This window comes from Athalia rosae, chromosome 2 (assembly GCF_917208135.1).
Source record: "Athalia rosae chromosome 2, iyAthRosa1.1, whole genome shotgun sequence".
NCBI classification, from domain to species: domain Eukaryota; kingdom Metazoa; phylum Arthropoda; class Insecta; order Hymenoptera; family Athaliidae; genus Athalia; species Athalia rosae.
Genome location: NC_064027.1, coordinates 17,687,432 through 17,708,817, shown reverse-complemented (window position 1 = coordinate 17,708,817; position 21,386 = coordinate 17,687,432). Strand labels below are relative to the sequence as shown.

The 21,386-nt window shown below is 39.9% G+C and overlaps 1 protein-coding gene across 3 annotated transcripts in view; it reads left to right on the top strand.

The window, feature by feature from the left end:
* The window catches only part of LOC105684934 (tachykinin-like peptides receptor 99D), a 142,505-nt gene that overhangs the window by 40,364 nt on the left and 80,755 nt on the right, over positions 1 to 21,386 (top strand). For all 3 annotated transcript variants that reach the window (XR_007277203.1, XM_048651101.1, XM_048651100.1), the window contains exon 2: positions 6,597 to 6,631. The gene's annotated coding sequence lies outside the window, so the exon portion shown is untranslated. The remainder of the gene's footprint in view (positions 1 to 6,596; positions 6,632 to 21,386) is intronic.

Below are 21,386 nucleotides of genomic sequence, written 5' to 3'. Positions count from 1 at the left end.
AATCTATTAACATGCGAACTTTATCAAATTATTTTACACTGAATTACACGGCTGAGTGCCTTGCGGAGCTTCGAGATTTCAACGTCGAACAAACTTATGTATGTATATTCATATCCGTGAAAAGAAAACTATTGTACGTATTGCAGTTTTCGATGGAAATATATATGTATGTACCTATATATGTATAAGTATAACTGAAAACTTTCATTATTCCTTATAAATATACCAGCGATGAGAATAATTAATTATTGTTTATTTTATTATCTCGATTGAATTTATCCATTTCCGCTGCAGGGTGTCCCATTTTCAAACGTTCCAGTCGAAAACATTCATCCTGTCGAGATATGGATACGGTAAAAGTCTGTGCCAAAAATTTTCTGGTACAGAGTAAGGGAATCAAATAATTCACTAGTTGTGTTTTTTTTCTACATAAAAATCGATTCATTTTTCGAACAAAAGTTTGAAAAAATAGCGGCTGGTTGAAATTTCTAAAAATAGTCCTTAACCAAACATAAAAAAAAACGTTGTTGATCCAGCCAACATTCCATCCCTCGATAACACATCGTACAATATTATGTCCGAAACTTTTCGTATGGAGTATCGTACCATCGATTTCGTGTCGTGGACTATTTGACAGTAACATTTAAAATAAACCACCTCGTACAACCTGTTTTTGTGTTTCTTTTTCTTTTTGATATAAGAGGCTACGGTTAGGTCGATGCCTCGAAAATGCTCGTCTGCGTTATAATCAGTCACGTGAAGAGATCCGTTGATCCCTGCAGCTGAACGTAGGTCGATAAGACGAACAAATCCATTCAAAGAGAAATGGAATAACTTATAATGAGCTTTAGTAACCGCGAGTAAGGTCTGTTAAAATCGAACCATATTTCATTTTCATCCGCATGTAGATTCGTAAGACGGTTTACCTTAAGGAAAATAATTTCATGAACAATTATCGATTTGAATAATTCACCAGAGGTGTTTGTACAGGGTGAAAATGAAACAAAGGAAAAGAACCGCGACCGCGAGTCGCTTTTAACAATAAGAGAACACGGGATGAAAGAATAAAAATAATTTATGCCCTATAATAATACCACCAACATGTTTATATACTCGAGTGATGAAGCTCGCGTATCCCGGTGCAATAAATCAGGATAGATAACGTAATATAATTTTTTTTTTTCTCTCTCTCTTCTTTAATGTCCCATAAATTTGCGTTTTATACTTTATAATATTACCATAAAGATTAACGACTGCGAAAAAATATTTATATGCCTACGTACAGGCCTATTTCAGGGTGCGTCCGTCGCCTCGGTCATCGCCAATGAAAAACCAGATGGTTTAATTACGTGTTGCGGCATAAAGTAATTCCACATTTTCACGATAATAATTATACGATATGGTATTACGTTGCCGAGCCGATTGTCAGTTGATCGGGCACGAGGACCCGATCGAATCTCGCAACGATGAGAATGACCCTGTCGAATCACACAACTGCTTGTACAGTTGTTACGTAAAGTTCCGTAATGACAATCTGTCGGCAAACAGTTTCCTTTTTATTTCGCGCAAAAAAATCCAGTTCGGAATGGTGGGAATATGACGAGGCTACGCGTAACCAGGATTTTTCATTCCAATAATCAATTACTCGAGTGGTATATTACATGTGAAACGCGAGTGGAGAATCTTATCTACGACGCTAATCTGAACGAAGCCCAGTCGAGAAGCTGATCAGAGAAATATAGAATTGTAAATTTTTCAGACCCTCGGAGGTCAGATTTTCTACGCACGAAATGGCAGAGCACATAAGTCATCTGGTCTAGTTACGGTAGCAGATATATTTTCATCGTTAAGTGTTTGCCTGACTAATGTGTTTTCTCTGTCTTGTTGACGAACCAATTTCTTAAGTTTGCTCTCATTGTCAGTGTCGAATCCTGTCGGCGGCCGTTGCCGAATACAGTCGCTGCATGATGTACAAAAAAAAAACAAAAAAAACTGAGCTTTTTTTTAAAAAGTTGAAGGGAAATTTCCTGTTATTTCGACACGCTGCAAGTTGAATTAGCGGGTTTATCCGTAGAGTAATCTATTCACTCACGTGATCTCCCCAGTGGCGTTGGGAGGTCAGGCATAGAATGTATACCTACGGACGTTCCCCGTTTCTGTCCCTGAAACGTATAACTAGGTATATAAAGCAAACATTTTACAAGGAGCGACGGTCATAAGCTCACGGCACGAGAAGACAGCTGATTCTGCCGTCGCCGCGGTGGGAGCGACGAAATGGTATGCTTTTACTTCCAGCGCAAAGAGGTTTGCCTGCGCTAGAATAAAGATATACCTATACATATAGGGTACGTAAGTAGTTGAGTTTCATCCCGGCAGAGGCCCCCGCGGCATGGAACCGGTAAAAGACCCTTTGAAGTCGTCTTTCGAGCACGTTATTTCGATGCTTCGCGACTCTCGAAATTAGGTATATTAGAAAAAAAAATAAAAACATTATTTTTCTGAATTTCCACGAAAATATGAGCGACCCGCTGCGTCGTTTGTGTTCGCGTGTTTGTATCCACGTGTGAAAATTTATCACTTGACGTACGATGATGGATAATAAGGCATCTGAAGGCCGTTGAAATGATAGTAAGACTTTTACGCGCCCCTAGGGACTCAATTACACGCTCGATGCTCTTCTTCTAGGCAGTAATATATTTTATACATATTTCTACGTACTTAGGTATTTAAGGGCTCGTGAAATACAAAAACAGTATCAATCCGTTTTTTATTCCAAGAACCAAGCCCTTTGAATTGGACGCATTATTATCGCGATTATTTTTCCTCATTTTTGTTCTCGTATATTATTTCTCGCGATAAAGAAAGTGATGATTATTTGATTCTTCAGTCACGAAATAACTCGTCGGGCGAAGAGCAGATCTAATTTTCCTCGTTATATTTTTATGCGACTCGACAGCTATGGTTCGTGTAATTTTCACTAATGTATTCCGAGACTTTCAAAATTATTTGTACAGATACCTTCAATGGAAACAACTTTTGGTTTTATTTCAATCTGTACTTCGGTTGCCGAGGTAACTGAAGTGACAAAAAAATTGAATATGACATCGAAAATCTGTACATTGAAAATTTGGTCACGGCGCCTAATTTGGAACATTGTTACTCCGAGGCAATTACGTAATTGAGACTCTCGTTCTTTCGTTCGAATGAATATAAGAATGAGAATGGTAATACTTTCCTTCGGACTGAAAAAAGAGAGAACTGACATGTGGAAAGAATTGCGGTTCCAGCAAAAAAGCGTGTTCTTCTCTTTCTCAATTTCGTATTTCTCTCATCATTTGTCCGGGGGGAGCATGTAATCTCAAGTTGAGCCACCTGCACGTTCAACTATTTTCTCTTCTATAGATATTGAGGTGTGAACCAACAGCGCTCCGGAATTTCGTTGACCATGACAGGGAGGAGAAATAGTTTCTGTATTTTTGCAGATCTTCCAATTATATATACGACGATCGTCCTGCGCCAGAACTGTTCGAGCTTGATTCTCGTTCCCTCTAATTCCTCCCCGAGGATTTTCCCGCTGTTCCACAACTATCCCGTGAATGCCTCGCCCTCCGCCTACGCCTATACGATTTCATCTCCGACGATCGAACTTTACCCAACTGTCAAGGAAAGTCGAGTCTTGTGATTTCCGACGATATTCTGACAGAGGTCGGAAACACCCGAAAGCACCATAACTGAATCCGTTGATTTGGAGGACCATTGGAGACGCTTTGATCAATCTGAAAACGCGAATCCTATTATAGTTACAAAGCCGGACGATCCTTTCGAATCAAATCCAACCTCTGGGAAACGAGACATATTATTTTTGTGAAAACTTTTTCGAAATATTAGAAAAAATTACAAAAAACAAAGAAATTCGAATCACACCGAAAAACTACAAATACATTTGAACACATCAATTAGTTTCAGTTTTCGGCGAAAACCGGAGTACCTACACCTGTACCATAGATATATTGCCTGTACCTATAGTGTAGCTGTAGTATAAGATGCTCTTCGTATCGATTCGCGTACTTGTATCAGATATGCTTTCATACGTATAGCTAATATAAAAGATGTCAAATGCAACGCACCTTGATTCCAGACGGATGAAAATACCTGAATCTCTGCAATATACTTACCTATATCTCTCTTATTCTAAACCGTTAAATTCAATAATTATACAACGCTCCGCGTCAATACCTATTATATGGCGTAGCGATAATTTACAGTCAAGACATCCGTGTAAGCGGATATAAGTTATCCGTCATAAATTCGGAGTAGGTAATATAATATTTTTAATTCATGCAAGCGCGAATCGCTAATGTGAGTTTAAAACGGTAAGTAATTTTTATTAACATCTAATATACATAACCGAGTGATTTTCATCTCTTTTCAAACTTTTTATGCGACGCGGATCGGTACTTTATTATTGTCATTGTTATTACTATGATGATTCACGTGCTTTGAAACCAGCGCCCATGTAAGAAAAAGTGGCATAATTTTCCTTCGGGTCACACCTCCGCAAGACTTTGTGCGAAAGTTCTGACCGATCCATAAAATCTTAATGCACGTACATCCACTTCTGAAGAAATGTATCTTATTCGCAACAATTCTCTGTTCTTGAATTCACCATGTGAAGTATATTTAAGACGATTTAATATACATGTATAAGTAAACATAACTATGCTACAAGATACGCGTACACGCATATTAAAACCATACGTATAATATGCAATACGTATAGAAAATTTAAGTGAAAAAATGAAATTTTATGGGCATCATGGCGATCTATTAAATTCATCACACGATCACGCGGAGGGGACAAAAAACGTGGCGTAAATTCACCATCGACGACGTTTCGTACTGTTCGTAGATTTGATGGGTTCGAGTTTCGAGTTATCGTGAGCAACGGCTACTCTTTTTTTTTTTCACAGGAAGAACTTCGTCCCGCGTTGTATCGGATTTTGAATAACGTTTTCTTCTTAATCGTATCAATCGAGTAGAACGAATGTAAAACATGGCAGAGTTATATTCGCGTGTAAAATGAGATTTATATATTCCGAGCCAAGTCAGCGATAAAGCCTTTGGCAGATGATTTCTGTCGGTGTGTATAATAGGTGTACGCAATACCTACATGATCGTAACAACGAATACCAGAGCTAGCGAAATTCATTTTATTCGTTTTCCTCATCTACATTCCACACCGTATACACGTGTACGCGCGTATACCTATAGGTACACTCACCGCGAGTTACTCTGGGAGTTTTGTCGTCGAACCTTCCGGAATGTATACGACGACCGCTAAACGGAAGTGAGAAAAAGACATCCCGATCGAAATTCTTCCCTTGTCGTATCACAAAACGTGCGGAATACCTTGAAAAATTGAACTCTCCGGCCATCGAGATGAAAATAAACGGGCGAAAGGTATCTCGAAGGAAATGAATAATCTCCACGTATTATTGTATTATATCGATGAGGCTTTGTCCGCGCATTGGTGTTTATTATTTTCCTCAACTTACGATAACGTGATTTCAAGTTCTGACTTGCGTTTTGTGAAATCTCAGCCTTGGCATAAGGCCTAGAATGGCACAATCAAATCATACGAATGCTCTTTACATTTATGCGAAAATAATTCTGGATTGCATAATTTACAATTTCAAAGTTACAGAAGATTAGATACTGCGAGGTACGTACAATTGGTCCGTAATTAGCGTGTGCGATGATCCTTGGATTCCATCGGTGCAGAGAAATGAGAAAGTTCATGACTCTAAACCATTGAAAATTTACAGCGTGTTAGTTTAATCGCTCACGATTTGCTGCTGTAGTTCCGTCGTATTCGAGTGATACGAATGCAACTCATGTAAGTGGAGGATCCGTTGGGAATGTGTAGCTTGCATTTCTACGTTACCGTGACACTGCCTGAGAATCTAGCGGTTAACAACCGTATGATTAATCGACTTGAAGTCAACCGCATCAATTAACGATTTTCAACTCGCTTTAATGACTTATTGTTAGGTCGTACAGATATATTGGGTTTTGAGCTGCCGTGGCTGTAAAGGTACTCGGTAATCCTCCTGTTCTTTGAATGTACTTAGCGAAAGTCTGCCGAGTCTCTCGATCAAGATTAACGAACAATTGTATCATAAATCCGTGTGAGATGATTTCTTTCGAACGTTCAAAGTATGCTAGAAGAATTATTTTTATGTTCATATCGGGATGAGTTGAGAACCACGAGTTTTTTCGATATCGTTACCAAAAATACTAGACATATTTCATAAGTATGGGGGATTGGCGTACAAAATGGCATAGGCAAAGTGAATTTTTATTTCACTTATATACTTCTTTAACTCCCTTCATAGAAATTCATTTGTCCGTACACGGCATTTTGTACGCCTTTCACCTGCGACTGCGCATATTTCTTTTCGCGATGTTTTTCAGTTACCCCATTAATTTTCGCTAAGTGAAATTTCATTAGGGTTGCGAATTTTCGATTAAACGGCTTTAATTGATCGTCATATCGAAATGGCGATACTTAAAAATGTTCATCTCTTTTGTTTCAGATGGTCGGAGTGACACGTCGCCGTGGCGAATAACCGTAAGGAAATTCAAATTTACTAAAACTGAAGCTGATCTCAAAAGTCTTGTATATAAGTATCGGATTTCACGTATAATAAAACGAATCCAATTGGTTAAGAACAAATATCTTGAAATCTATGTACCGAAACTATACCGATGTTCTATTATCCGTATAAATGTATGTACACACGACCTCTGCCAATAAAAGTGGTACGCGTGCTTTCAAAAATGTCCCCAAGAGATAGGAGATATTTGATTAGTATCTAGAAATACACAGCTTTGATTCCTCGCGGAAATCGCGTACGAAACAATCATTGTCATTTTCGGAAAAAATTGTTAATTTCAAGACGGCAACTGCACCGCGCGGGTCGATTATGCGGAACATTAAGCTTGATTGCAAAGTATCGATCGCCTGATGATCGTACTTTTTTGCATTCTCGAGCGAAGTGCACACAGAAAAATAAAAATCTCTAAACACGCATCGAACCTTGTAGTATGTAAATTTCATTGGGTAATCTCTGTATATACTCGGGAAATATAACCAATATCAAGCCGCCACGTCTTCCTACTTTCACGTGTTTACAGCCACCTACGTTGTTCTTTGCGGATATAAAATTACCGTATATTTCTAGAAATTTCGAGTGAAACTCCGAACGGTCCGCGTTCCAGGTCAACTGGTCGCGTTCGTTTCACATATCTTTGACAACTAATTTTCCGCGTAACAAAATGTTCGGACTTGTATCGAACCCGAATCGGATAGACGGGATACGAGTCGTAGGGCGAGCGTCATATTCCGAATAATTCACGACCTCTCGCGTCTGTAGCACTATACCTTCTTCACTAGTAATATATCGATCGCGTTTGAAATAATTCGATGAGGAAATTTTCCCGTTCGGACATCTTCATTCGTTCTCGATTAGGTTGATTCCGAACAGACGTGTTGAAATACGATGCAATAATTTAATCTCGTGAAATCATCGCCCACGTTGCGCCTAATCTGCCGAGGGTTGGAACTCGACCTGAAATAAACTTGCGAACACTCAGGGACTCCATAAATATCAAAATCAGTTTCTAACTTGCGGGTAGGCTGCAAAAGCGGATAGCAATCACATCCCAACATCTTAGCCGGTAATCATAGAGATTAGTTGTCCAAGTTTAGAGTCAGAGTCAACAGTCGGCTCCGGTGGAGGCGTCCTTGGAGACGTTGGAAGTTTTCTATAGCTGGAAAGGACTCCGTTGTCCTTCGATTGAAGTTTTCGTCAACTATGATTTGGAAGGTTGCCTGCTATCGGAAAATTGTCGTTAAACATTGAAAACAGAAATAGATAAACTAGAGCCTAGAGAAACCAACGGCGATACGCTCCCGACACTTTTCTATTTCGCAGCGAAAACTATTGAAACTTTTTTCCACTGGAATTTCTTTTTTGTTTGCCCGCGTATTATCCGCTCGACGACGACGTCGCCCTTGACTGATTCGCCACTGTCTGCGCGAAAATCACTTCACTCCCTTCTTTGTAGGTATTCGCTGCTATACGTACCGAGTTTGCGGTTGAATCGCGAAGGGCAAACGCTATATGCAATCGTACAAACGTCAACATCGATATTCATATAATTCTGACGTTATCTACAGTCTACACCTGCTGTTTTCATCCATGCTCCGTGGAAGTCCTTGGATGAATATATTCTTGAAATCGGAGCGCGGTCATTCAATATTTATCTTCATTAGATTATCCATTTATTCGTGCTTGTAGAAAGACTCGCACTCCGTACACCTTCGCCATTCAAACGTACTTATATGAGTTGACGAATCTTTCTGAGGGTTTCATGAACAATGACAAATGATAAATTCATAGTCCGGTCTTAAGACCGTGTTCAAATAAGACGGTTTATTTGGGGTTTTCAGATGGCGCTAAGGTGTGTCGGTTATGGCAATTGCTTAAGAGCAGGTCGAGCTCGACTTGACGGAGACCTTCTTATTTGAAGAGGGTCTTAAGACCGGACTACGAACACCACCCCTAAAACTTTCACGTGCAATAATGGTGAAGCCGAAGTTGTGTGTGCCCTTTGCTTTTTGGCTGGTCATTGCACGCCTCGCATTTTTCCTGATGTACGTAAACAGTGGTGAACACTTTACCTAATTAAAGCCCCGCCCAAAAGTCACCCACTTCCCTAATTTCTAATTATCTCAATTCTTGAGTGATTGATCGACAATGATACGGAACCAAGGGCCATTTTCAATTAAAATATGAATGACGGATCAATCCAAAAAGTATTCTTTCATTATTTTACGAACGTTACATCGGTAATGCAATACTAGAATCCCACTCCACAAACTGATCTGATAACCATTTCATGGAGCTGCACCCTGCGGACATTTGATACAATTGAATGGCTGGATGACGCAGCGCCGATTAAAAGTCTCTGTAGGCTAAATTTATAAAGAACAAATCACAAAATGCCATGGCGTTCAAAGTAAAATACGGATCGAGATACAGTGTCCTTTTTATCAAAAGAAAGCGTATAGAAGATAAGAATATTATTTGACGAAATTGACCCCAAATATTCACAGTACATGCCTATACAAGGTACACATTATGCGGAAATTTTTTACCGGAATATAGAGTAAAATATATCATAAAAATGGGGGGAAGATTGCGAAGAATTCGGTAGGGTATATCATGGTATCCCAGTTTGGATTTGGGAGGTCAAACGGTATGGGAAGCATTTTATATTTATGACATGTCCTCTTGATTCTATAATATATGTCGAAGGGTCGACGGTTCAATCGACTCCGTCTCTGGATACATTTACAGAAGAGGATGAAGGTGAATCTGACGGAACCGTGGCTACATATTCTTATATACATACATATACGTGTCAACCGCCGAGTCGACATTTGTTCCGCGGTGTTTCCGCCGGATTTGTCAGAACGTCGCAAACCCCCAGCCCACCCTGGGCGTAAAATTCAACAAAACGAAACCAACGGCTGAGCTTCTCGAGACAGACCGGTGTACGAGTACGTGAATACGTTCCGATACGTAAGAATATTACGAAAAAGACGGCCGGGTATTGCTCAAAGAGAGGAATTTGATCTCCTTAAATTTTCATCCGCAACTTAAACTCCTTGTGCACGGCGTACTGCAGCCGCGTGCATACGTATATATGTATATTGTATATATGTATATGTATATGTGTATAACGTACACCACGTACCTAGGCAGTACCTACTTACGTCACAGCGGCATCGCGGTACGAGATGGAATCCTATTGCGAAAAAAAATTTCAAAGTTTCGGAGCGCATTACATCAGAAGAAAAATATAACGTAGTTATAGGTGTACTCGCGGTGTTGAACTTGTCGAACGCCTAACTTATTTTGACAAGCAGCCAGTCAGACGGCACTCTGCACTCGTCGTTGGAAAATGTAAAGACGTCCAATATTCTTTCTTGAAAGAATTCTTCTTTTTTTTTTTTTTTCCACTTCCGACGTTACGTCATTATACTGTCGATATACACTGTCGACACATCAATTGGATCCATTAGCTACCCGCCTTGGACCTATTAACGTACGCTCTGCTTCACACGGTATAGATTTGACGACTGCCAAAAGCAATTTTTATTCCATAAATTCATTATACAGACCGTAGAATTCTGAGGGTATTTATCGACGAATGGATTGTATCGATAGTATATATATATATCTATATGTACGATGCATGGTGTGAAAAGTTGGGGTAGTTTGAATGAATTTTTAAATCCTGATGCACGAATGATTAAAATTCCTGCGACGATGTACATCGGCGAAACATTCGACCTAGAATCTCGGAGCTTTTACGGGGATATGGACCGTTGGTAGGTGACGGTGATATTAAGATCGAGAATTTATTAGTAATCCAAAAATGCTGATATTGGAATGCCCTCGGAAACTGCGTCGTCCCCACGTGCCTAAGGGACCGGATATTTCCGAGGCATTTTATTCCATATCCACCTCCGCGAAACCACATTACCAACCGCGCCATGTATGTATTATATGTATAATGCAAATAAGTAACACTCGGGAAATTATAATATGAACGTACTGTCCATGCGTACGTAACACGTTACTTTGTTAATCAAGTCTGTATGGATGTTTCAAATTCACCGTCATCCGACGATGAATTTTCCCAGGCTTGCGAGTATCAGAAATTTCCGAGAAAGTGAATAACTTGTCGGCATATACAACGTTCTGTAGACATATAATACAAAACGAGGAAGTTTTCATCGACACGTCCTCTGCCGTTATTGTTATACCGCCATTATTATCATCATTGTAAAGCGAACTTCCGTCGTTCGCATTACGGGTGTGGAATCATGTTTGTTGGTTTAACGTATCAATCAATCGCGCGAACTCTGCACTGACTCGGGGGTAGAATTAACTTATATATTCTATCTTTACAACACCCGAATCAAGTTCAGCCGTAATTCCAACTTGCCTCGATACTCTCCGATCCGGGAACCGAATAAATAATTTAGCCACCGATCGTTCTCGTGAGATAAAAATTGAAATTCGTAAAATTGATCCCGATGTATAATTAGCTCGTAACAGACGATCAAAAACAGCGGTCGAATAAAGCGAAGGAAGTTTCTAATTTGACACGTGATCAGGTTCGAGATAAGAATTTCCCTTGGCGTATAGGCTCGTCGAAACTCTCCGAGAGACGAGAGTTTTTCGAAACTCGACCGACTCGAAGGGCTAGACCTGAATATTAACATTTTCCGCCGAGCATTACCGAGGTGAAGATCAAAGTGAGGCAACGTAGTAGTTGTTCTCCAACTGACGGATCGGCTCTGGGCGGCAAGTTATATTCACGCGTAAATGAATCTCACTTCTGTATCTTTCTTGTGATTAAAGCCCGTCTTTAAATGACAGAGAAAGTTGGTGAAAATGTTTTCCCTCTTTCGCCGAAATTGGGGGATATTGCCGGCTGATCAATTATGAAGTAAGCTTTTGTGCCTCCGGCAGATTAGGTTTTAACGGGACTGCCGCTGTCGGTGGCTATAATAAAATAAAGTTTCAAGCGAATTCCAATATTTCGAATCGTTTTAAAAATAATATTAATACGATTCGGTTACTGAAAAAACGCGGAAGGTTTTTCAATGGGTTATGTTGATCGTTAATCGGATAAGCCGAGGGAGATTCGCCACGTCCACATCGTAAGCTCGTTTCTACGAAAGCGTCGAGTAAAGTAACTGCACACTCCAAGTACGTCATTATTGTAACCAACAAGTGATCCGAATATCCTTATCGGTCCAATACCGAAACGAGATTTCTATCGGCCTTCGACCGTCTTCGACGTGATTGCAGATTCTGTTTTTTTTTTCTATTTTTTCTATTTTTCTTTCCTCGGCGAGGATACCTTCGCAGCAGTTATATGTAGATATATCTATAGCAACAGGGGGGAATTTCGGTCGATTCGGCCAATAAAAATAGAACGAAAACTCCGTACCGGTTGATGCGATCGTAGACCCCGGAGACGGGTGCATGATTCGGTAAAAAAATTCTGGACCATTTCACGTTATCGAATTTTACTGCGAGATCTCGTTTTTTCAAAAGAAATAACTTGTTAACGGCATCGAGCGAAAGGAATTTTTCGACATCGAGGATCATCTTTATCCAAGTTCCTAGTCTTGCTGAGGTGAGCGATACGCGGCGATAGTATGATACAGAAATTTCGGTGGAATCTTCGGAATAAATGAATAAAACTTCTCGCAGAGTCACGAACAATGATCATATACCTCGAATAAAAGAAACATTTTACGAAGAGTGTACAGTAGAACAGGATTTCGATATAAGTGCGATCGCGGTGAAGAATAGCAGAAGAAATGGACGGCGAGGAGATTGTGGGTGGTGGTTAAAGCTGGTTTTAGTTTATTTTTGTTTTTTTCTTTACTCTCGCGGCAATACGGAATTAATATTCTCAACAATCGGCGAACATTGTACGATACTGCGTTGTGCGGTATTGACGGGACTCGAGGGAAGAAATAGATAAAATAATCGTATACAATACTAGATGGAAATTATTTTCAACGTAAAACTGCTCGATGCTTCGGATGGAAGAGTAGATATATTTCCGTTCTCGTGGAGTACCGAATATATAACCGCGATTTCCATATCCAAATCATTGCAAAATATACGAAATTCTAGATACAGGTATACATACATATGATAGATATGCACCCAAGCAATTCGGAATGAGAAAAAAAATTCCATAGACGTACGGTCTGGGGGTGAACAAGAACGGAATATTTATAGAATACTATAGCGATGGGGCATTTCAAGTCGAACGGGCGACTTTTTCAAAAATATTTTTTGAACTCGATAAAACTTTTCCGACGTTTTGAGAGGTCTTAGAAATCACATTGACAATCAGACCACTTATATCAACGCCAAAAGTCACAAGTCGGATTTATGGCTCTGAAAATTGAAAAATCCAGATATTCATAGCTTAATTTAGTCAACGGATTCGTGTTTCTGGGGTCAAAATAGGTCCTGCAATCGATTTTGAAAATTCTTCATTTGAGGCCAAAAAATACACACTTTTTTTTTATTGGTTTTTTGATGGTATCTTTTCGTATTTTGAGTTCAGGGACCCGAATCTACGATCCAAATACTCGATCGATCTGTACGAAATTGACCGAGTTATCGCTCCAGAATGTAAAAAATCGAAAATATTTCGATGGGATTTATTCTCAACTTAACTTAATCAACGTATTCGTATTCCTTACGCAAAAATATATATTATCCGGTAGATTAGTAATCATTAGGGACGGTAGGATGCTATCTATGATAGAAATGAAAAAGAAATACGCTTTCCGTTAAATAGTTGTCGAAAATTCACCAAAAAAGTACCTATATTCAACCCCAGAACTATAGACTGGGGTGGGTACCCACCCCAGGTGAACTTTGAAAAATTACGTTTCGACCGTATCTTTAGCACTTTTAGGTATTCAAATTGATTTACCACCAACCAAACAACAATGAAATTGAAGTTGGTCTTCGCTATTCTCTTCAGTACGGAAAAACGGAGATTCGTTTTATTACGAGTCTCATTACTGCTTTCAGAATGATTTTACGAACAAGAAACGCGTGGGGTGAATTCTATCCCAGTCTGCTCTTTGAAGGTAGAAAAAATAAGTCTGTAGTTCTGGGATTAATTTCTACTAATTAGGAGAGTCCAGCGCTGTGAGATACGTACCAGTAAATCTGGTCTTTCTGGACCGGCGCCATCTTTGTAACATTTAGTTTTTACATTTTATTTTGGATTTAACCGAAGTTCACCTGTTATACAATACCGCAAAATCAAAGTTCTATCAAATTTTGTGTTGCATTTTGGATTTGACTGCCTGGATTATACGTGAATCGTATTACAGGTATTACGCATCAATTGTATAATCCTCAACGGACGTATCGGTTTGGCTTTCGATATACGTAGTATCGCATTTGAATCGAGTACTACAGTCCGAAAAATGCAAGAATTAGCGTTCTGTAGTTTCAATTCGGATCTAAATTTGCGTAATATCAAAACTCAACAAGCTAAATGCTTCCAAAAGTTTCCTAGAACTTGAATTCGCTGTAACGGGAGGTTGTCAGGTCTACAGAATTTATAGGTTATAGAAAATGACAAAAAGCACTTTCGGCTGGGCCGAGACGGTAACCTAGTGATTTACTACGGAGTTGAATCGCCTATCAATGAGATCCACTTTGCGAAACGATATGTTGAGACAATTTCTGTTTCACCATTCATCGGGTTCTCGGCGATCGTAAAAGATCTCCCGGAACAATCTACAGGACATGATCAATATCATCAACGGTCTCTCGCACTGCCCCGAATTCGTATCTATTCAAATATATCTTCGAATTTTTCAGACGAATCTCTACCATGCTTGCGCACCGCGCCATTTTGCCGAAATGAAAAATATCAATTTTTCTATAGATTGTAGAACGTGCCTGATGCGAGCGCTAAGAATTCCCAAACTCAAATAAAATAATAACGATAAAATCCGTCCTTGTGAATAAATTAGTTACCCATCCAGACCCATTTGCCAGTGGCCATCTGGACGAATTCAAAAATAGCCCACCTTTTTTATTGCGACCAGATATTTTAACAGTTTGAGAACCTTTGATTCTAAATATTTATTGAATAAGAACAGCATGATCTAGCTATCTAATTCTCGTGGCGTCAATTTTTAGACTATTTCATTTCATTGAGTCTGATTCGTTCGGAATAATCTTAATTTCGTTCTTCTTCCATCGGCGACTAGACAACCGAGACACGTTTAGACAATCGTTAGAACTCCCCCAATGGTCTAGTTCAAAACGAACACTCCGTACAGTTCACCAGTAGAGAAGGTCGCCTTTAATCTCGAAATTGCGTTACTATCTGATCATAGCGAAACTTCGACTCACCGTTGTAACGTACAAAATAAGTTGCCGGCGCGAGTAGGTGTGCGCGAACGGAAAGATAATCAGATTAGGTAACGGTGCACGCAGATATCACCTTTTTTCTTCAGATCAGAAATTTTCCAGCATTCAGCTAATTCCTCCGTCGAGTTTTAGCTCTTTGGCGTGCTTTGATCGGTGCGCCAGACGCGATCCACGCGTTTCTTTACAGATGTAAAATCTTTTTTCGAAATACCCGTAGAGCGAGATGCTCGACCATTTATCGCCTGAATTATGTAACACGTTTTTTTCACAAAAGTTTCATTGAAAGAGGAATTGGCGTTCCAGAGAAACTGCGAAGTATGAGATAGATCACCGGAGTCATAATCTCATTGAGTCGACGGGTTCGTGAAAATTCTGGAAAAAAAATTGACGTTTTCCCGTTAGCTGAATTAGATTATCAGCGGTGACTCTTATAATAGCCTTTTAAAATCAGCGGTGGCTGGCATTTTAGTAGAGGTCTCGGTATAGGTATAACGCACGCTTGTTGTTCGAAACTCTATTAACTTAGAGGTACAGCGTGTTATATAATAGTAAATTAATAATTCAGCCTTATATTATTACGATCGCTAATCCATCGCCCTGATCAAAGCCTGAATGAAGTGTTCATGTAGATTATTGCTCGGCTTACGTGTAATATGCGGTAACTAGATAGCGACGTTGTGCTGCTATTTATGGGACCTCAGAGTTTCGCGGAAACTCCGCCACGATTATCGGTACAAGAATACATGCGATACTTTTTTGCGTTCAAGATTTTTAAAATTGAACAAGCTTCTTCGTCGATCGAGTGATGAATGGAAAAGGAACTACGGCACTTGTATCTTCGAGGAATATTAAATAGTTGACTGGTCTTTGCGAAGAATGAGATCGATCTTAGCGCAACCAATTTTAAAGTTCGAAATACCGACAGGAATTCAATAGATGAAATCACGGAACTTCCTGATGAGGTCATTCCGGCTTACACATTTAAAAGTCCGAGATTGATCCGATGAATGAAAACAGTTTTCACACAGCCATATCAGCGGCCTAAATAAATAAATAAATAAATAAATAAATAAATAAAAATGAGGGAATCAGGCATTCTGTAATACCTAGTCTACTTTGAAAAAGGGCGTATTATGTATGTATGGGATCAACGCTAAGTTAACAGAGGTTTCTGAGGTATTGTATTTTTCTACTAAAATGTAAAATACGGCCATCAATCTTACGTTTCTCCATTTTTAGATCAACCACTCGTTGTACCGCAGGATAGATGTATCAAAGTTCTGGACAAGGGTGTTCGCCACGTTTTTAAATTTAAGTAGTTTCGAAGTGAAAATTCAATTTTGGTCTGCCTCGTTTAACCATGTGACAATGATTCGGATGAAATTACTAACTAGATCTGGCAGGGCAGGGATCGATCGCGACTGACGCCCTGTAGACAGCCTTGAATCGAATATTTATCGCGTAGCTGACCCCAAGATTCGATACTTCCGTCAGTCTCGCTTATCGATTGATATATTCGATGCTTCGAGGCTTCGTAAAACTGCAGCGGGGGGAACAAACGATGAATTTCCCAGTTTCGATATCACCCTCCGCGGTGAAACGGGTGATTAAACACGCCCGTGTGTAGGTTTCTATATAATTTATAAAACTCGATTCGGTTAAAACGATGAGGACTAGCTGCGTAATTAATTTCAACGTTTCAAGTATGATTTGACAACGTAAAACTTTGTCGGGTAACAAAATTATACGCCACGCGAAACGTTTCGTTCAGATTTAATTTTACATAACCGCTGCAATTTGAAACCCAGAATATTACACCCCGTGTTGTATACCCGTTTTTCATCACGGTGTGCGTGTGCGTAGGTGTGTCTCGCTTACATGTAGAGATAAAGTCAACAATTTTTCCTTCGGGTTCTATACGTGATCTTGGGGAAAAATGGTGCGGTCGTTATATCGCGACTGAGAAAACTGAAGCATTTTTCTCCGCTTTGCTGGGGGGGGAGAGGGCGCAATCAGCAATAAATGCAACAACGATAAGACTCGGCGACTTTGTATAGATGTACAAAATGTTGAGAAAAACTTGAAAAATCAAAAAAAAAAAAAAAAAAAACATCAAAAAAAGAATCGTATACGTATAGTACACTGCAGACGACAACGGCTCGTTATACTCGTTCCGTACAAAGGCATCGTATTTAGTTTTCAAGTTAACCACACAGCGCAGATCTTTCCAGACATCTTTCCAAGCGCATACAAATAATTGACTCGTTAACGCGAAATCTATGCCGCATCCGCCCTCGATGCTTCACTAATTACCTGGATAGACTACGGAGACAACAGATTATATTTGTAAGATGTGATAATTTCTTATACGATTTTTTTTTCAACGTTCCGGGGCGTCAGATTCTACTTACAATTAGTTTTTTGTCTTCTAATTGGCGGAATTTGACTTTCCTTTTTTGTTCTCCGCCGCGACTTACCGTGGATGGAAGTTTTCCCGTAAGTTTTATAGTCAGAGATGCGCTGCCTTCGTCGCCTCTATCAAGTGAAGCTGTTTTATCGAAAGTGCAATCTTATCCGAAAGCTAGTATTCTTCCACCATAATAATGGGTATGAATGTAGTAAGATTTTCTCGGTCTCCCCCGGGGTGACCTCGGAGTGGGGTGGTCCGTTGCTCGGTTACTTTCAAAAACCAAAAAGAGGAGGGAATAAAAATAAAATAATACGACGAAGCTTTTCTGAACACATTCCCAACGAAATTGGACATTATTCCGTCGGAATCCCGTCGAGACTATTCCGAGTGCTCAAAGTGGTGCGAAGATATTAGTACAGTGTTCGTACCAAATCGCTGTCAAGAGTTCTTTTTACTCATTTGTATAAATACGACAGTCGATGCTCCGGTCTGTACTCAGCGTTTTTTTTCTCTCGCCATTCGTCGCCCTTCGTTCAACACCTTTTTCTGTTTTCACTGAAACATGACGTTCAAATCCCATTCGTTACGTCCATTTTTAATGGCTGGTCCTCGCAGACTAATTCTCCGAATTAATAGGATACGAAACGGAAGGGAGGTGTACGATAATTCCCATAATCAACGGGAAGAAAAGTGGAAAGATATAGCTGACGTGTACAAATGTGAGAAAAAGTCAACAGAAATAAACGGGTTCACTTGTTTTTTTTTGTTTTTTGTTTTATGACTATTAACACCATTCTGCGCGTGACTGTCGATCCGTCATATTCGCTCGCGCTCTGGCCTTACACCGGAGGATACGAAAGAGCGGACCACCGCTTAGAGTATAATGATAATGTTTCAGGAATGAACTTGGAATTTTGTTAAGATGAAGAAGCACCGCACGTGTGTGCTCTTCGTTTCCATTTTTTTTATTTATTCGCTTCTTATATTGGTCGTAATGAGGCAGACAATGAGGCTGATTATACGAGTCCGTTGAACATGACGCTGATGATCGTCAGCGTTTTTGCATGCAAATAAAAAATATTTTGCATAATGCCGGATTAAACGACGGGGGGAACCGCGCGAGCCGCTTCCCCGATGAAAACGATTCTAAATCTTTTGTTTTCGCTAAATTCCACGAGATCCCACGTGACGAGAGATCAGGCTTCCCCCGGACCTTTCGGATCGGTTTTAAAGTTCGACCCGATTTCATAGAGTTCGAATTTCGCAATAAACTGCTCCCGTCTCTCGTGGCCTGAATTTTTCAGGACTCTTGACCACCTTAAAACTTCTTCGCTTTTAACGCGGGATTTTATCGAGATCGAGGGACGACGCAACTTGTTCAGAAATTCGAGGATTTATTGTCCCTTGATAGATCCAATGAAATCTCGAGTCTGTCTTCTGCCATCTCCATTTCTATGTGTAATTTTTAAGATAAAAACAGATTTTCAATTATTTCGAAAATTACACGGGAACAGTTAGAACCAGAGCGCACGAGTAATATAGCGTTAGCTTTTGGTATCATGTATGTACTTTGCGCTGATAGCAAAAACTTGCGTCGGGACGTTCGATTGGTATTGCTCAAGCGCGCTCATGAAAATTGATGTCTGATTAATAATTAATTACCGGCTGACAAAATTAGTTTCTGAATAAAAATTTCGCGCGTTACAGCAAACGCAGTGAATATTAAGATTTTATTCGAACTTTGTAGGTATAAGAGGTGGCTTTCAACCTCATGAATAACGGCAAAGGAGTTAAGCCGGAAACTCGGATTACGTGGGAGTCCTAAAATTGGCGCTTTTTTTATTTTCGCGACTTGGTTCTTAACGAACGCGCGATTGCCTTACTTTTTCTTATCTCCTTCACGTGTGACGGAGGAATGAATTTCCTTTGAATATTTTGAACACGAATTCAATTATAACTGCAGCGATTCGCCGCAGCGAATTCCTTCTTCCTGGAGCTACGGGATAGCTTTACGTGCGTACGTTTCCCCCGGATTGTAATATCGAGTGAAATTTCGATCTCGCTGTGTTCTGTTTGACATTATGAGCTGAAAATCCTCCGAAGCTCAACGCCTCCTGTTATAACCTGAGCGACGTGAAGTTTGTTTATATTCTTCGGGCGAAGCGCCAACGCCTGTCTCGTCTCCTGATCGTAACGGATTGAAAAAAGATTCACCTATTCCGAGAAACACTTGATACAACCAGGGAAAACGCCAATTGGAATATTCAACGAACCGAAGCGATTTGATTTCATCTCGATATGCCCTCGATTCATTTGATTAAATATATTAAATATTCATCATCCGTCGTGAGCGTTGCCCAAATTTTAACACGGCGAACAGGAATAATTCAATCCCCGACGCACGATCGCGCTCGTCATTCTGTTGCGAGCGTCATTCGATAAACTGCAACATTCGCTTTTTATTTTTTTTTTCAAGTATGAAAAAAAACGAACCACTCGATACTCCTCATTTTACTTTTTCCTTCGATTCGCCGTACAATAATGCACGTACACGGAACGCAAAGAGCCAAATCCAATCCGATCGCTGTACATGGTTCGAAGTAGAACTGTCAGCAGAGACTCGAAACGAAAATTTCATCGACGGGATACAGGAGAAAATGTGAGTGCGCCAAATGTAACTTCAAATTCAATACGTACATATAAAATCGAAACCAGTTTCATTAAAGTTCTCGGAAAATTTTTATGGATTGGTACCGAAATATCGAAAATTTTCAACGCGGTTCGCATCGACCAGGGTACACACGATATTGGAAAAATTATTTTCCGGAGGTAAAATATTAGGTCAGGAGAGTCGTTCGCTCTGCATATTGGGATTGGCACATCGTGTTTATTCGTCATGTCCGCATGCCGTGGTATTAGGCAATAAGGACTTGACCGACATTTTTGAAAAACTTCAGTTATCACGATGATCGTATGCAATCAATGATGAAATGGGAATAATCTGGACTTTGAATCAAATTTTTGTTGGTTAGGACGTTATTGCTTAATACCATTCACAGAATGCGTGAGAAAATCATACCGAGACTATCCTCGCATCGGACGATATATGTATATTTCGACGAAAAAAACAAATAACGATAAATATGCACATCGAATTTTGATTGAATTTTACAAATCCATCGTACCGGAAAGCCGATCAGAAGTTTATCATTTTCAAAAGTTGACGGGCTGATATGTGTGGACAGATCTGGAGATTTCGGAAGGCACGATCTGTGCAGCTAGCTCAAGAAATTTAACAATAAGCCATACCGGTGTCGCTTCCTCCGCGCGAAGTTCATTTTCCCCGAATATTGTTATTACTTTTAACATTATCGAAGGTGGATTGGAATCGAATTTCGACGATTTTTAGCTATCGCTGGTTTGCTGGCGGGGTAACATTCCCATGCAAAACAGGTTCAAAGATACACGTTCATCGATCGGGCGGTAAAAAGAAAAAAAAAAACAAAAAAAATTCTCCAAAGGAAAGAATTGGGGCATCGAGATCTGAAGGAGAAATGGGGAACGAGAAAGAGAGAGGGGGAGGGGGGAGGGAGGAACGGAAAAGTTGAAACAATATACCGTTCGTTCGAGCGGAATCATGAGTAGAAAAAAAAAAAAGGAAAGCACATCGAAAACAAGCGCTACTGAACGAACCGCTGTACGCCATAGTTCAAATCCAAGTGGTAAGATAAGCCTTTTCTTTACGGACTAACGGAAATCTACTCTTCAGAGGGTCAGAGCGATGCTGCGGTCGTTCCTGTACGGTTGTCAGCCGCGAATTGATTTCATTCCGAATTACGATCTACCCTGATCTTTTCATGGGGAAGCCTCCGCGATTCATGGCCTGCCGAATCCATTCGTAT